The sequence below is a fragment of the Salvia hispanica genome, chromosome 5 (genome assembly GCF_023119035.1).
Source record: "Salvia hispanica cultivar TCC Black 2014 chromosome 5, UniMelb_Shisp_WGS_1.0, whole genome shotgun sequence".
NCBI classification, from domain to species: Eukaryota; Viridiplantae; Streptophyta; class Magnoliopsida; order Lamiales; family Lamiaceae; genus Salvia; species Salvia hispanica.
Window position 1 is genome coordinate 32714823 of NC_062969.1, and position 15369 is coordinate 32730191.

Here is a 15369-nt window from a genome sequence, read left to right on the forward strand (position 1 = left end):
CTTGGAACGAGGGTGTAATATATTTGCGGTTTCTATCATTTTATTTGGGGCTCAAATTTAAAGCACCAACCTAATACCCGAGGCTTGTATCTAACCACCCCGATTGAACTGATTCGATCACCGTGTTTATACTTGCTCTATATCTACCCTCACCTTACAATGTAGCTCCACTTTAACATCTTTCCGCTCTCTCTATTTCTCTCTCCATGAGTACGTCATCTTCTTTGATCATTTTCGTCTTCTTTGTTTTTCTATGTAGCCGTAAGATCATTTTCACATACCGTATAGTATCAAATTAAAAGTAATAGTACTATAGTAAGAATTTTAACAAAATCTCAATTGCAAACATTCTAAAAAAAATTGGACGAAAATGTAATTTGAATGTTTCTATAATGACCTACAGTTTAATTCTCTTCATTGCATTGTTTTTTATGTGCCAAGAGGATATACAGAATGCCTTAAGTTTAATGTGTATAATATTATAATGCTGAAAAAATTGTGATGTTTAAATATGTTTTTGAATTTGCAAGCAGTTTTGGTTTAATGGAATATGTTGCACAGATAATGCTCAAGTGCAATGTATAGAAAATGTGTGTGTTTTTGAATCATACGTATGTATAATACAGTTAGTTATCATTGGGACCATTTTACCCCTTAATGCCCTATTCATGTTAAACTAATGTTGGATGAAAATCATAGATCTCCACCCTCTATTTCTTGATCCAAGGGGTCATATTTAACCTTAGTTATGATAAAAAAAAATGAGATTCATTTTAATCCTACACTACATAATTGTATTTATTGTCTCATCCGATTTTACGATTTTAATTTCTAGATCTGCCATTGATGTAGATGCTGAAAGTTCGAATGATTGATTTGTTAAGTATCTATTCGATGAATTTATTGCCTATAATTCTTCAACTGCGAAAGAAACAAAAGCAAATGTGGGTAAACTATTGCATAAAAAAGTTGTTCAAAATCAACCAACAAATAGGAAAAGTGCCAAGTGTGGAACATGTACTTAATTTAATATTTCCATATAGTTTACGTACTTAGTTTGAAATTGTGATTGATTTCCAATAATTTGGGTAAAGAAGGTACAGTACTAAATGCTTCCAATGAATTGGGGACATTTAAGTTGAAAAGGATTAATGAAGTGCAATACAATAAGATTAAAAAGGGCTAACATCAAAGTCCAATGATCACCCATAATACTTTTTTTGAAATCTAATAATGATACAACCTCAAAGTCTATGGACCATTTGTATATTGACAGGGATTGGTGTCCCTTGCACAACGGAAGTTATGTATAAACAAATAAATCAGATCTACGGATCTATTTGACCGATTATGAGATTAATTATCTACATGTTAAACAATCAAAATTGCATACAAGAACGCACATAAATCATGCTTTAAGGAATTAAACCCTAATTCATGATATTCTACGGATTAGGGTTACCGATCTGATTCTCCAAAGAATCGACGATTGCTTGCTCCTTCTCCACATGAAGATCTTCGTACTCGACTACGGATCTTCTAATCTGTATCCCGAACTCAGATAATGACCTTTGGGTGGACAAGGCTTGTCAGAATAAAAAAGGGCTTGATTCGTTCACGGCAGAGAGCAGAACGAAAATTATGAATTAAATCTTAATTAATCTTCTTTCTAATCTCCTTTTATATAGAGTTATGATGGGCCAAATTAGGGATCCATGGAGGTTGGACTTGGGCCAAACCTGTTGGACTTTTACTAATTGAATTGAGCCCCAATTTAATACAAGTCCAACAGAATATTATAATCAGCCACTACAGTAAAATAATATTGACTGACCGTCCAATCAAAAATTACGAGTAATCCGGGCTTTACCTCTTTAATTTATTATTTCCCGTGTTTAAGATATAACTATCCATTAATTAATTTAAGTCTGCTATTTGACTTTAATTAATTAAAATATTTTTCCAAGAGTTGTCTAGTTCAAAATCTTTATTTATTATTCTGGAATAAATTCCAATCGGCCGGGTTTCTGAATAATAAAACCTTTTTCGAACACCTCTTGAGGATATTATCAAACTAGACTCACTCAGCACACGATTCATTGCAATAACAATACTAGCACCTTTAGACATTGATCACCACTACCCAAGATATCAGGATTCTTGGATTGCGAAAATCCGCACCATTTGATAAATCAAAGTAGTGCATAATCAATATCATGTGCTCAATGTTATGTCAACAATGATTAAGAAATAACAATCACCGAGACCTCATCTTTCGGTAAATAGCAAGAAAGACTTATCTCAACTGTTAGATCCTTTAGTGCTATACCACACCAGTGTCGTTTATTTCCTAAGGTAAGGAAACATGCGGACTGACACTACAACCTTTCACGATAGGTAGCCAAAGCCTATCTAGGTTGTGAAATTCTATTTCTCTTCTACAAAGGACCGACTGCGTCACCTTCTGTGAACATCGTTCACGACCAGTCTTCTATGTAGAAAAATTACACTTGTTTGCTTCTTATACATTTAAATGTTTGAGAAACATCTTATAAATGCACAAACAAACATCAATGCAATAAAATTACTTCTTCTCGCTTTGGGTTAAAAGTGGATTGTAAAATTTATTGTATACAAACAATTCTATCCGTGCAACATGCTCAAAATATGCTTTTCAGTATACCAATCCTAACAATCTCCCACTTATACTCAAAATCATGCTTTCGAGTATACCCACTGCCAAAACTCTCCCACTTATACTCTAAGCAGGTCTCGGACCATGATACATCGATCTACCATACTTTTCACCTCATGTGTAAAACATGTTGCCATATAGGCATTGTGTGAATAATTCTACCAGGTTGTTCTCTGATGATATCTTGGTAACCATAATGTCTCGCTGCGTACTTTTTCCTTAATTAATTTCATACTTCATCTCTATGTGATTGCTTAGCTTTATCTGATCGTGTTTCCCTCGAGTTAGACACATGTCTAGAGTAACCATAATAAAATATAATACTCATAGGCATACTCGGAATCACGGTCAAAGCTATTAGAAAGTTACTGAGATGAACAACTACCTTAGTAGTTTCCTATGAAACCACACTTGTAATTATCATGATAGAGCCTGTGATGTAATCACACTCCTTCAAGACTCAGTTTTCAACTCCTAACGTGAACACATAGTCAGAGGATAACTCGATCACCGATCAATAATAAAATCGAGTCGATGTAACCTAAAGGACATAACATGGATGTCTGGTAAACTAGAGCATACCGTTTAGTCTTCTTCATGTACTATAGTATATTCTTTACCAATCTAATATCCTTGGCCATGGTTAATATGATATCAAGCTTCTATGCCAATGGAAGGTCAGGTTTTCTTTCGGGTTTTCGTATGTAATTGGGAGTGTATCCAACTGATCAGGAAGAGATTCCCGACCCAGCTGAGTCGTTGGTACGAAAACCGGGACCTGGCTTCAACAAGTTTCCTCAACCCACTTCTACTAATTAGTATAATGGAGGTAAGGGTCGAATCCCACGAGGATGGACACGTTTTGATAACTGCGGTGACTTTCCTGGGTGTTTTGGTTAGCTACCACGCTTGGGTTGAGATTTTACCTAGGCGAGAAATAAAGGTGGTACTCTACTGACTAGTAGGCGTGAAAATAACAGGCATGTGGTGGTGTTCGTGAAAATAGGGGACAAGGTGTCTCAGAGGCATATGGAAAGTAGACAGTTACTAAAAGAGGAAAATTAGACAACAAGGTATATCTGGTGGCTAGTGGTGAAGAACTCCTTTGAAACGTCCTCCTGGGTGGTAGGCTTGGTCATCACGCGGGTACTAGTATCACTTCTTGCTGTCTCCTCCCGACCTACTGACTCTGATGCGAGGTCCAGACCCTCAGCCACCTTGTCAGTATTCTCCTCCTGGTCAGTCGGCGTTGCTGATACTGTCCCTGTTGCCATTTGGGTGTCCTCCTGGCTAGCATTCGAGGGCTCCTCCCCAGGTTTTGTAGGAGTAGTCTTCTCGTCATCACTCGAAACCTCCACTGCATCTGCTGCTGTGTTTGTTCCTGCCTTGTTGGACGTCCACTTTCCTAAGCATCTCTGTGACACTCTTTGGGGTTTCTGCCTTTCTGCCTTGGGGTCGTTTTTCAACACTAGCCTTCTTTTTACTGGTTTCGGTTTAGTTACCACTGAGGCTTCCTCTTGATGTGTTTCTGGCTCTTGCCTCTCCTCCTCAAGTTGTTCGGCCCTTTTCGGTTGTTCGTCTGTCTTTTCCTCTACTGATTGGTGGGCTACCCCTTCCGACCTTTCCGCTTCCTTTGTTGCTTCCCCCTTCCCTACTGCCTGGGATGCGAGGTCCAGTACCTCAGCCACCCCTTCAGGGTTTACCACGATCCTATCCCCCTTGCCCAAAACCGCTTGGAACTCATCTTTCGTCATTAACCCTTGCTTTCTGGCCATTTCGTTCAGGTCTATCTCCTCCCTCTCTGCTTCATCGGTTGTGGCTTCAGTGGCCGTTATCTCCTCTGCTCCACCTTTCTCGCTCCCGCTTGCTCTCCCTCCACTCTCCTTTTCCTCTGTTTCTCCCCAGTTTGGATCTTGATATGCGGAAACAGGGCTGACGTCGAGCGGCTCTGTTTGTTGGTGTATGGGAGAAGGGTGGGAGGGTTCTGATTGTGCAGTTACTGTTGGGGAAGTCTTTTCGGATGTCGGAATTGAGGTTTTTGGGGTGGTGGTGGGTGGGTTTTCTGTGGTTGCAGTTGGGGTAGGGTTTGATGTCGCCGGCATTCCTCCGGTCAGGCTAAATCCGGCCAGTGTCACTGTCCAAACTTTGTTCGGGTCTTGTTGCCTTAGATACGCTGCCAGTGCGTCTAATGGAACCATTGCCGGAATTTCTGTCGTCGGCGGTGGCTGTGATCGTTGTGGGCTTGGCGGCTGCGACTCGGCTGTTGCTTTGACTTTTGGCGGGTCTTCGCCGGTGGTAGATGCTGGGTTACCGGTTCTTCTTCCTTTTGCCATGGCTTGTATCGGTGGTGGTTCTTTTTCTGGTGGTGGTTCACGGTGGTTTCCGTAGTGGGTGGTAGTTTTCCCCAGTCATCGTCTAGGCAGAATGAAGCAAATAACTGGATCTAACTAGTTCAGGCAGTTCACCTTCCTTTGAGAATCCAAAAGCAATAACTAGATCTAACTTTCCTAGGCAGAATGAAGCAAATTCGAACCAAAGCGACATGCAAAATAGAAACTTCATAATGTAAATGTTGGAAAATAACAAAGTACTTCAAAAGAGCAACAGCGATGAGTGTTTGCAAATAACTAACGATGAAAACAAGTAAACTTTAAACTAAGAAAGCGATTAAGATTGTTTGTGCCACTCCGAGCGATGATACTACTACACTGCTACGATAACTGGCTGGAACGGCGGATTGATGACTTCTCCGGCAGACTCTTCGACGTCAAGTAACCATGGCTGTGGCGAGAAACGAGAGGTGGGATAATGCTGAAGGAACTGATCTTCTAGAGAGAATTCTACTAAGTGTGTTGAGAACCGAGAACTTCTAACCGAACTCTAAGGAACCAACTCTAAGTGTGATTTTTTCCGAACTTCTCTCTCTCATCCAAGTGGCTTCTTTTATAGGGAGGCTTGCCCTTGCTTTTAGGGTAGACTTCTCCTGCGTTTGTTGGTGTATGGGAGAAGGGTGGGAGGGTTCTGATTGTGCAGTTACTGTTGGGGAAGTCTTTTCGGATGTCGGAATTGAGGTTTTTGGGGTGGTGGTGGGTGGGTTTTCTGTGGTTGCAGTTGGGGTAGGGTTTGATGTCGCCGGCATTCCTCCGGTCAGGCTAAATCCGGCCAGGGTCGCTGTCCAATCTTTGTTCGGGTCTTGTTGCCTTAGATACGCTGCCAGTGCGTCTAATGGAACCATTGCCGGAATTTGTGTCGTCGGCGGTGGCTGTGATCGTTGTGGGCTTGGCGGCTGCGACTCGGCTGTTGCTTGGACTTCTGACGAACACGTACCTTTTTCCCATCAATCTTCTGACCCAGTACGACCCCCACTGCATAGTCACTAGTATCGCACATCACCTCGAAGGGGTGATCCCAGTCAGGAGCCTGAATGATCGGTGCAGAAATCAATTTTTCCTTAAGGAGGTTGAAGGCAGCCTTGCAATGCTCATCGAAGACGAACTCCACCTCGTTCTGGAGAAGTCTGGTAAGGGGTTGGGCAATCTTTGCGAAATCCTTGATAAATCTTCGATAAAATCCAGCATGGCCAAGAAAACCTCTTATTCCTTTCTGATCAGTAGGGAAGGGTAGTTTGGATATGACATCCACTTTAGCTTGATCCACCTGGATCCCCTTTTTTGACACCACGTGTCCTAAAACAATTCCTTCTGTAACCATAAAGTGGCATTTCTCAAAATTTAAAACCAGACTCTTTGCTTGACACCTTTCTAGCACCACATCCAAATGTTGCAAGCACGAGTCGAAAGAGTCTCCATAGACGGTGAAATCATCCATGAAGATCTCTATACAATCTTCAATCAAATCCGAGAATATGCTCATCATGCACCGTTGGAAGGTACCGGGGGCGTTGCATAGACCAAATGGCATACGCCTATACGCATAGGTTCCAAATGGACAGGTGAACGTGGTCTTATCCTGGTCCTCCGGGTTCACGTAAATTTGAAAGTAACCACTGTACCCATCCAAAAAGCAGAAGTACTTCCTCCCAGCCAGTCGCTCCAGCATTTGCTCGATGAATGGCAGGGGAAAATGGTCCTTCCTGGTTGCAGTGTTCAGCTTTCGGTAATCTATACACATTCGCCACCCAGTAACTAGTCTGGTGGGTACTAGCTCATTCCTCTCATTCTTAATCACTTGGATCCCTGATTTCTTGGGGACCATATGGATTGGGCTGACCCATTCACTATCTGGTACCGAGTATATAATGCCCAGTGAGAGTAACTTCAAGATCTCCTTCAGTATCTCTTCCCGCATGTTTGGGTTCACCTTTCGTTGAGAATCTCTATGTGCCTTGGCTCCATCCTCCAGCCTAATGTGGTGCATGCAGACGTCCGGGCTTATACCCACCAGGTCCGTAAGGCTCCATCCAATAGCCTTCTTGTTTTTGCTCAGCACAGTTAGTAGTCTTGCCTCTTGCTCTTCAGTCAGCCCGCTATTGATGATTACAGGGAATGAGTCTTCCTCCCCTAGGTAGGCATACTTAAGGTTCGCTGGCAACTTTTTCAACTCCACTTGCGGGGGTAGTGTGTCTGTAGGTAGAGGGTTCTTCTTTGAATCCTCCTCTTGCTCTTGTTCAGCATCTGATTTTTCCTCCATACTGGCCGGTACCACGGCCCCTACGGATCCTGCTAGTTCTGACTTCTGACAAAATTCCGTAATTGCTTCTTCGATCTCTTCGTCAGTCAACCCTCGGCTACTGATCAGATCACACCATGCAGCTGCTTCCACATCAGCCTGGGCATACACATCCAAGGCTTGGAGTTTTTCCTGCAATAATTCGGTCTCAAGAAATTCTTGGACTAAGGGGTCAATTACATCAACATAACATAGATTTTCAGAATCTATTGGTTTTTTCATGGCTTCATTGATGTCAAAGACAAATTTCTCACCATTAAAGTCAATGCATATTGTCCCCTCGGCCATATCCACAATTGTCTTAGCCGTTCTTAAAAATGGTCTTCCTAACAATATCCCGCTAGACTCCCTAGCTTCTGGTTCACTCATTTTTATGACATAAAAATCAGCGGGATAAGTAAAGTTTTGTATCCTGACCAACACATTTTCTAACACACCCTCAGGATTGATACATGACCTATCAGCCAGTTGGATCAACACCCTAGTATTTGACAATTTTACCCCCTTTAACCGATTATAAATGGATAACGGCATAACATTGATAGATGCTCCTAAATCACACATTGCATGCTCGATTTTCACATCTCCAATTGTTATGGGTAAAGTAAACATACCTGGGTCGGCTCTCTTGGGTGGTAGTTTCTCCTGTACAATGGCTGACGCTATTCCTTCCACCATGATTTTTCCATCCTCCTGGGCCTTTCCGGCTATAAACTCCTTTATAAACTTCCCCAGAGGGGGTAGTCTCACGGCTTGGAGGAATGGTATGGTGACATCCAGCTTTCCAAAGATCGACATGAAATCCACAGGGTTTTCCTTCTTCCTCTTCGTCACAAACCGATATGGAAACGGTTTTTCTCCTTTAGCCTCTCCAGTTAGTCCTTGTGGACTTTCCCTTGGTTCCTCCTGGGTTTGAGGTTCCGATGCGGGCATTGCTCCTTCCGGTTGCTCATTTCCAGGTTGTGTTTCTCCCTCCTTTCCTTCCACAGTAGGCTTCTCGTTTAGAAAAAACGGATCCTCCATCTGAGGCAGAGGCCTCTTGAGTTCTTCCGCTGAGATGGTGTCGCTCAGCACCCTTTCTCTACTAGACTCCCCAACAGGGTTCTTGAGTTGAGGTCCATTGTAGGCTGTTCCGGACCGCAGTGTAATCTTGCTCACATTTGCCTTTTCAGGTACATGGACTGTAGATGGGAGTTTCCCTGAGTTCCCTTTCATTTCGCCCACCGAGTTAGCGAGCTGGGCCAACTGCCTGTTCATCATATCCATATTTGCCCTATGCTCCTTCTGGGCACTTTGCATTCCTTGCATAGTTTCATTACTGGACTGCAAGTCGTTTTTAATGCTTTGCTGCGAGGCAAGCATCTCTCCCATCATGTCCTCCATGGACCTCCTCGACCTGTTTGGGTGATGGAATTGGTTCGAGCTCTGGTGCTGGTTATACTGGGGTGGTGGGTTTGACTGGTAGCCCGAGAAATTTTGTTGGTTTTGGTTCTGTGGGTACTGATTATACTGGGCAGGAGGGTTGTACTGGTCGTGGTTGTTCTGGTACTGATTTTGGTTTTGGTTGTGGCTGTTATGTTGAGGCCCTGGGTTAAATTGGTTCTGGTTTTGGTTCTGGTTGTTTCGCTGATGGGGTGGCACATAGGTAGGGTTCGGGTTCTGGTTTTGAGGGTTTTGGTTCTGAGGATGCTGGTTTCTTCCTACCCAGTTAGACTGGTAGTCAGGGTTTGTTGGGCCACGGTTGGGATTTTGGTTCGGGTGGGGGTTGGGTTGATTTGGAGCCTGATTTTGGTTCTGATTCTGATTTCCATCTCCCCATCGGAAATTTTGGTGGTCCCTCCACGGTGCATCCCTCTGCCTTCCCGGAATCCAATTGCCGTTGGAATTGTAGTATCCTGCGGCATTTGCTTGCTCCACATCCAGCGAGTTGTCCGGCTGATCATATGGTAGTTCTGGGGCCTCCTTGCCTCCAGTCGGAGAAGGTGGTGGAGTGTTCTGCTTGATTGCAGTCAACAATTCCTTCTTTAATTCCTCCATCTTCAAATCCATCCGCTCCTCCTGGTCAGTAGCCGAAGCACTTGCTACCCTTTCTCTGCTGTACCCATCCCTCGCGTTGTCGTACGTCTTCTTCGCATTCAACAGCTTGCGTAACACCTTTTTGGCTTCACTTACTCTCAACTGGGTGAAATCGCCTCCAGATGATGAATTCGCCAGATCCTTGGTTTCCTTGTTCATCCCCTCATAGAAGGTGTGGTGCACCTCTATCTCCTTCATGCGATGGTTGGGGCATGACTCCAGAAGGCTCATGTACTTCTCCCAGTACTCGCTCAGGGTTTCATCATATTCTTGCCTTATGCACGATATTTTCCTCTTCAATGCACTTGTCTTTGAAGACGGGAAGAACTCGGCTAGGAAAACTGACTTGAAATCGACCCATGTATTGATAGAGTCGGCTGGCAGGCGCATGAACCAAGTGTTGGCCTCTCCCTTTAGGACAAAAGGTAGGGCCTTCAGCTCCGGGAGTTGGTACTCTAGCTCCTCTTTCTCCTCGTCGCTACTCGTGCCTAGGTCGGACAGTGCTTGTCGACAGGCCAGAACGAGTGGTAACGAGTATTGTTCCTCGGGGAAGTCGGGTTTTCTTTCGGAAGGTCAGGTTTTCTTTCGGGTTTTCGTATGTAATTGGGAGTGTATCCAACTGATCAGGAAGAGATTCCCGACCCAGCTGAGTCGTTGGTACGACAACCGGGACCTGGCTTCAACAAGTTTCCTCAACCCACTTCTACTAATTAGTATAATGGAGGTAAGGGTCGAATCCCACGAGGATGGACACGTTTTGATAACTGCGGTGACTTTCCTGGGTGTTTTGGTTAGCTACCACGCTTGGGTTGAGATTTTACCTAGGCGAGAAATAAAGGTGGTACTCTACTGACTAGTAGGCGTGAAAATAACAGGCATGTGGTGGTGTTCGTGAAAATAGGGGACAAGGTGTCTCAGAGGCATATGGAAAGTAGACAGTTACTAAAAGAGGAAAATTAGACAACAAGGTATATCTGGTGGCTGGTGGCTCTCTGACAGGTCTGGATAGTACAACTGAAAAGTAGGGAACAAAAGCAAAAGTAACTTAAAAGTAAAAGTGGTCCAAACTAAAGTTGATTTTGACGTTTTCTTCTTCACCAAGTATTGACAAAAATCATATGAACACAAACACCATAACTAAACTCAGATTCATAACCTCAAACTCAAGATCCATTGATTTAAAAATGCTCAACTTAGGATAAACGGCGAAACTGCAATTTTACTTCTACTGACTGACATGCAAGGCGGTGATTATAATGCAACGCGAAGACTTCAAGCACGAAGATTAGACTAAACATAACTACAACTTCAGATCGACAACTCCATGTAAGAAAACACTTAGAAATTAAAAGCAACAACTAGATCTAATTTTCCTAGGCAGAATGAAGCAAACTCGAACCAAAGCGACATACGAAATAGAAACTTCATAATTTAAGTGTTGGAACTTCACAAGGTACTTCAAAAGGCAACAACGATGAGTGTTTGCAACAAAAACAACGACGAAAACAAGTAAAGATTAAACTAGAAAGCAAATAACGATTGTTTGGCCACTCCGGGCGATGATACTGCTATACTACTACGATAACTGGCTGGAACGGTGGATCGATGACTTCTCCGGCAGACTCTTGGACGTCAAGTGACCATGGCTGTGGCGAGGAACGAGAGATTGGACAATGCTGAAGGAACTGATCTTCTAGAGAGAATTCTACTAAATGTATCTTTGAACCGAGAACTAAAGCCGAACTCCTTCTCTCTCTCCAAGTGGCTTCTTTTATAGGGAGGTTTGCCCTTGCTTTTAGGGTAGACTTCCTTCAAGTTTTGACTTTTATGCCCTTGTTAATGATCATCCCAGCTATCCTTCTTCTCCATCTCGAGCCTTTTCTCTGGCATGCATCCTGGTCAGTATTGCACCCTTCTAGCACCCTTTTCACTTGCGTCAACTGAATCGTCTCCTACTGACTTGGATCTTTGGATCCTGCACACATGAGCAACTGTTTTGCAGATAATACATACATTTCACGACATACTGACCAGTAACCAAGGCTTAGAATACGACTTATCAGCCAACGACAAAGCTAATATCTAACTTAATACACATCATGCATACATGAGACTTCCAATTACGGAACTTGTCTCATTCCTCTTGATCTCATTTAGTGTTGAAAAACACTTGGCTAGAGACAAGATAATTCCATCTAGAGAAGTAAAACCTTTTCTTGGAATTTTCAATGCTAAAGTGTCTAAGTATGATGTAGATGTCGGATTCTTTAAGAAAACTTAACATTCTTTTTCTAGCAATCTAATGACTTAGATGCTTAGAATGTAACTAGTTTATCTTAAATCCATCATCCTTAAACTGGGTAGACGACCAGTTTCCTACGCTAGATAACCCTCTGAGTTGTTTATCAACTTTTATAGATGTCATCATCGTAGAGTACCAAGAATACCATATATAGTGCACTTTCAACTTTCTTGTACTTGTAGCTCTGTTTAAGGGCACTTGTCAAATTCAAAACATTTGACAAAATTAATGAAACACATATTCTATGATTTAGATACTTGCCTAAGACCATAAAGGTCTACATAAGCTTCCAAATCACGTGTTTCTTGCCCTTCATTACATAACCATTAAGATGTTCCATGCAGATGATCTCCTCAAGACTTATACTAAAGAAAGCTGTCTTGACAATCATAATGCATACATCCTAATTTATGTAGGCTACAATAGACAATATACAGATCGACTTAGGCAAAATGGCAGCCAAGAATATGATTCTCTCTGGGTATAACCCTTTGGAAGTCGATTTGGCTGTTGATGTTACTGATTATCTATGCATTTCTTAGTTTTTGTTATATTTATGTTATTTCGTGTTGATCTACGTTGATCCTGATGTTAAGAGTTTTTATTTCGGCGAGTTGCATGTTGATCTCTATTTCTGTCATTTTGGTGCTCGATCTGGGAATTTGGCTGTAGATCTGCGGTGTTGTTGTTGATCGGAGGTTGTTGGTTGAATCTGAAGTTATGAAATGTTTTTTTTGGTTGGAGTTTGTGTCGGATGCTTGGATCCGGAGTGGATTTAGCGTCCGAGGTTGGATTTGAACAGAGGAAGTCAAGTTATGCATGGATTTTGGTTTTTCTGTTTGCTTTCTGTTTTGCTTCGTCTAGCATCCGTAGATCTGTTTAGTTCTTAATTGTTTGTCTAGCATCCAGTCTGCTCTGTTCCGATTTCGCTCATGCTGTTTTCTTCTGAGTTTTTATGCAAATTGGTTGGAGAAGATGATGTCGATGTTAGTTAGTACCTTAGTTAGTTGTTTTTCCAGCTTTTCGTCCGTACTCTGCTTTTTCAGTTATGGTCCCCATCGTCAGTTTATTTCCCAGATCTAGGTAATTAGAATAGTTTCTCAGATCTAGTGATTGTTCGGTTCTAGTTTACGTGCATGCTTTTGTTGTTTCGCTTAGATCTAGTTGTTAGCATAGCAGTTTAAAATCCCAAGTTTAAGTTTAATTTCCTCAACCCAAAAAAATGCGTGGCAGCAGCCAACCCAAAAACAATTTCCAAATCCTTGAGCATGATTATTACGGATCCATCTCTGTGGGATCGATCCCTACTTCCCTATGCTAGGTTTTAGTAAAGTGGTTGAGGGTTTTTGAAGAAGTGCTCTGTGTGTCCGACGACCAGGATTTTCCGACGACCGTGTGATCTAGCGGATTTGCTGGACCTAGAAAACCTGTTATTTCTTTCTGTGCACACAGTGACTACCCACACACTAGTTGTGTCCTCTTCAAATGGCGCCGTTGCCGGTGAAGGATGACGTTTATTGTTATTGCGTTTGAGGATTTGGTTTAAATAATTTAATTTCTGTTATTTTGTTCTCCTTGACAGTTTATGAACGTAGGCTTCCATTCTGGAAGTTGGGCGAGCTCATCTTGGTCAGGGAGCGGCCAATACAAGTGACGAGTCAAGGAATCTACGTCTACCATCACCACCAGATCAGGTTTAAGGACGAAGGACCCATTTCCGTTCGAATCAGAAAGTGAGAAGGAGTGGAACTCATCAGGAGAAGAGGACCCGAAGTCGTCCACCGAAACAGAGCAATCCGAGACTGAGGAAGAGGAGGACGTGATGGCACACATAGAGGACCCCGATCTGGAAATAGGTTCGCTCACCGCGCATCTAGACGGCGAGCCGGCTTATGCCATAGTCTCAAACCCGCGCCGGAGGTCTATTGATATCAAGACAAATGTGCTCGGAGTTTTGCCCACATTCTCTGGACGAAGGAACGAATGTCCTTACGAATTCCTAAACGAGTTCAGTAAGTTGTGCAGCATTCAAAAGAGACCTAACGAGGCGACTGAGGAGGACTACCATTTACGTGCAGTTCCGTTTGCCCTCAAAGGGGAAGCCAATACTTGGCTACTGAGGCTTCCACCAGACTCGATTAACACATGGAAAGATTTCAAGCTGGAATTCTTGGATTATTTTTTCCCTTCCAACAAGACGAATGCCTTGAAGAAGGAGATTCAGGAGTGCAAGCAGGAATATGATGAGTCTCTGAGTTCTATTGGTCCCGGTTCAAGGGATTGCTGGATGCTTGTCCTAACCACAGGATGATAGAAGCGGAGACCTACTATCTGTTTTACGAAGGTGCAAATCCTGAATCAAAGGACTTGATGAATTCCTCGAGCGGGGGAAACTTTACCAAGAATAAAGCAAGTGAAGCCAGAGAGACTTTGGGAAGGCTGATTGAGGCGAAGAAGGCCTATGATAACTCGCGAAGCATATTTAGGAGAGGGTCAGCCAATGCAGTAACGGAACAAGATGACAAGATAGTGGAAGATAGGATCGATAAGCTGGAGAAAGCATTGCTGAATGCAATTGAGAAATACAATCTGCATGCTCCAGCAAAAAATGAGAAACCCCCTGGTCCAGAGGAAATGCAACTTCAGCCGTGTTATAGTCAGCCCTGTGAAGGGGAATGCCAAGCTCAAGCAAATTCGATGAGAAGTTGGAATCCAGACGGAAGTTGGAACCAAGGAAGACAGAGGGATGCTCCATGTAGGACTCACCCAAATTTTAGATGGACTGACCATGATCAAGGTCAGCCACCCCCACTTCAGCTCACGAATTATGCACACCCTCCGGAGAGGCAAAATCCAACTGGTCGTGGGAAAGGTCAAGAGGGGCAATTGTAACTGGGGTACAGGAATCAGGACCATACTAATTGGGGAAATAGGAATCAGAACAATCCAGGGAGCTCCTATGTGCCACCTCACCAGAGAAATAACCAGGGGAAACTACCAGAATTCCCAACCGAATCATCAAGGGAATCAAGGGTCTAGCAACCAGTACAACAACCATCAAGGGAATCAAGGGAACTATCGTCAGAACCAAGGTCAAGGACCGAATTTTAATCAATTCAACTCCAGGCCACAAAAGAGTTTGGATGACATGGTCCACGACCTAGTGAATTCACAGCAGTTCATGCAGAATAACTTGCATTCCAACAATGACGTGGTGCACAAATTGCAAGACGCTCAGTCTGAACATAAAGTCGCCATGGACATGATGGCAAAGCAACTGTCCCAGATCGCAGTTTCCTTGAATGAGATGCGGGGAAATGAAGGGAAACTTCCTGCCACGGTCAAACCACCAAACCGAGCAAACATTAGTCAAATCACCTTGAGATCTGGGCGCGGCTATGAAGGACCAACTTCATAAATTGACGAGGAGGTACCTATGCAGGTTAGTGAAAGGGAAAAAAGTCAGATGCTTCAAGGGGATAGCCCTAGACCCAGGGAAATCCTTGTTCAGGATGACCTCCAGAAGGGAGATTTAGGGGGATCCCTACCTCGACCAAGAGCCTATTCTTCCTAGACCCAGAACCTGAAGTAGTGAGCAAGGAAGAAA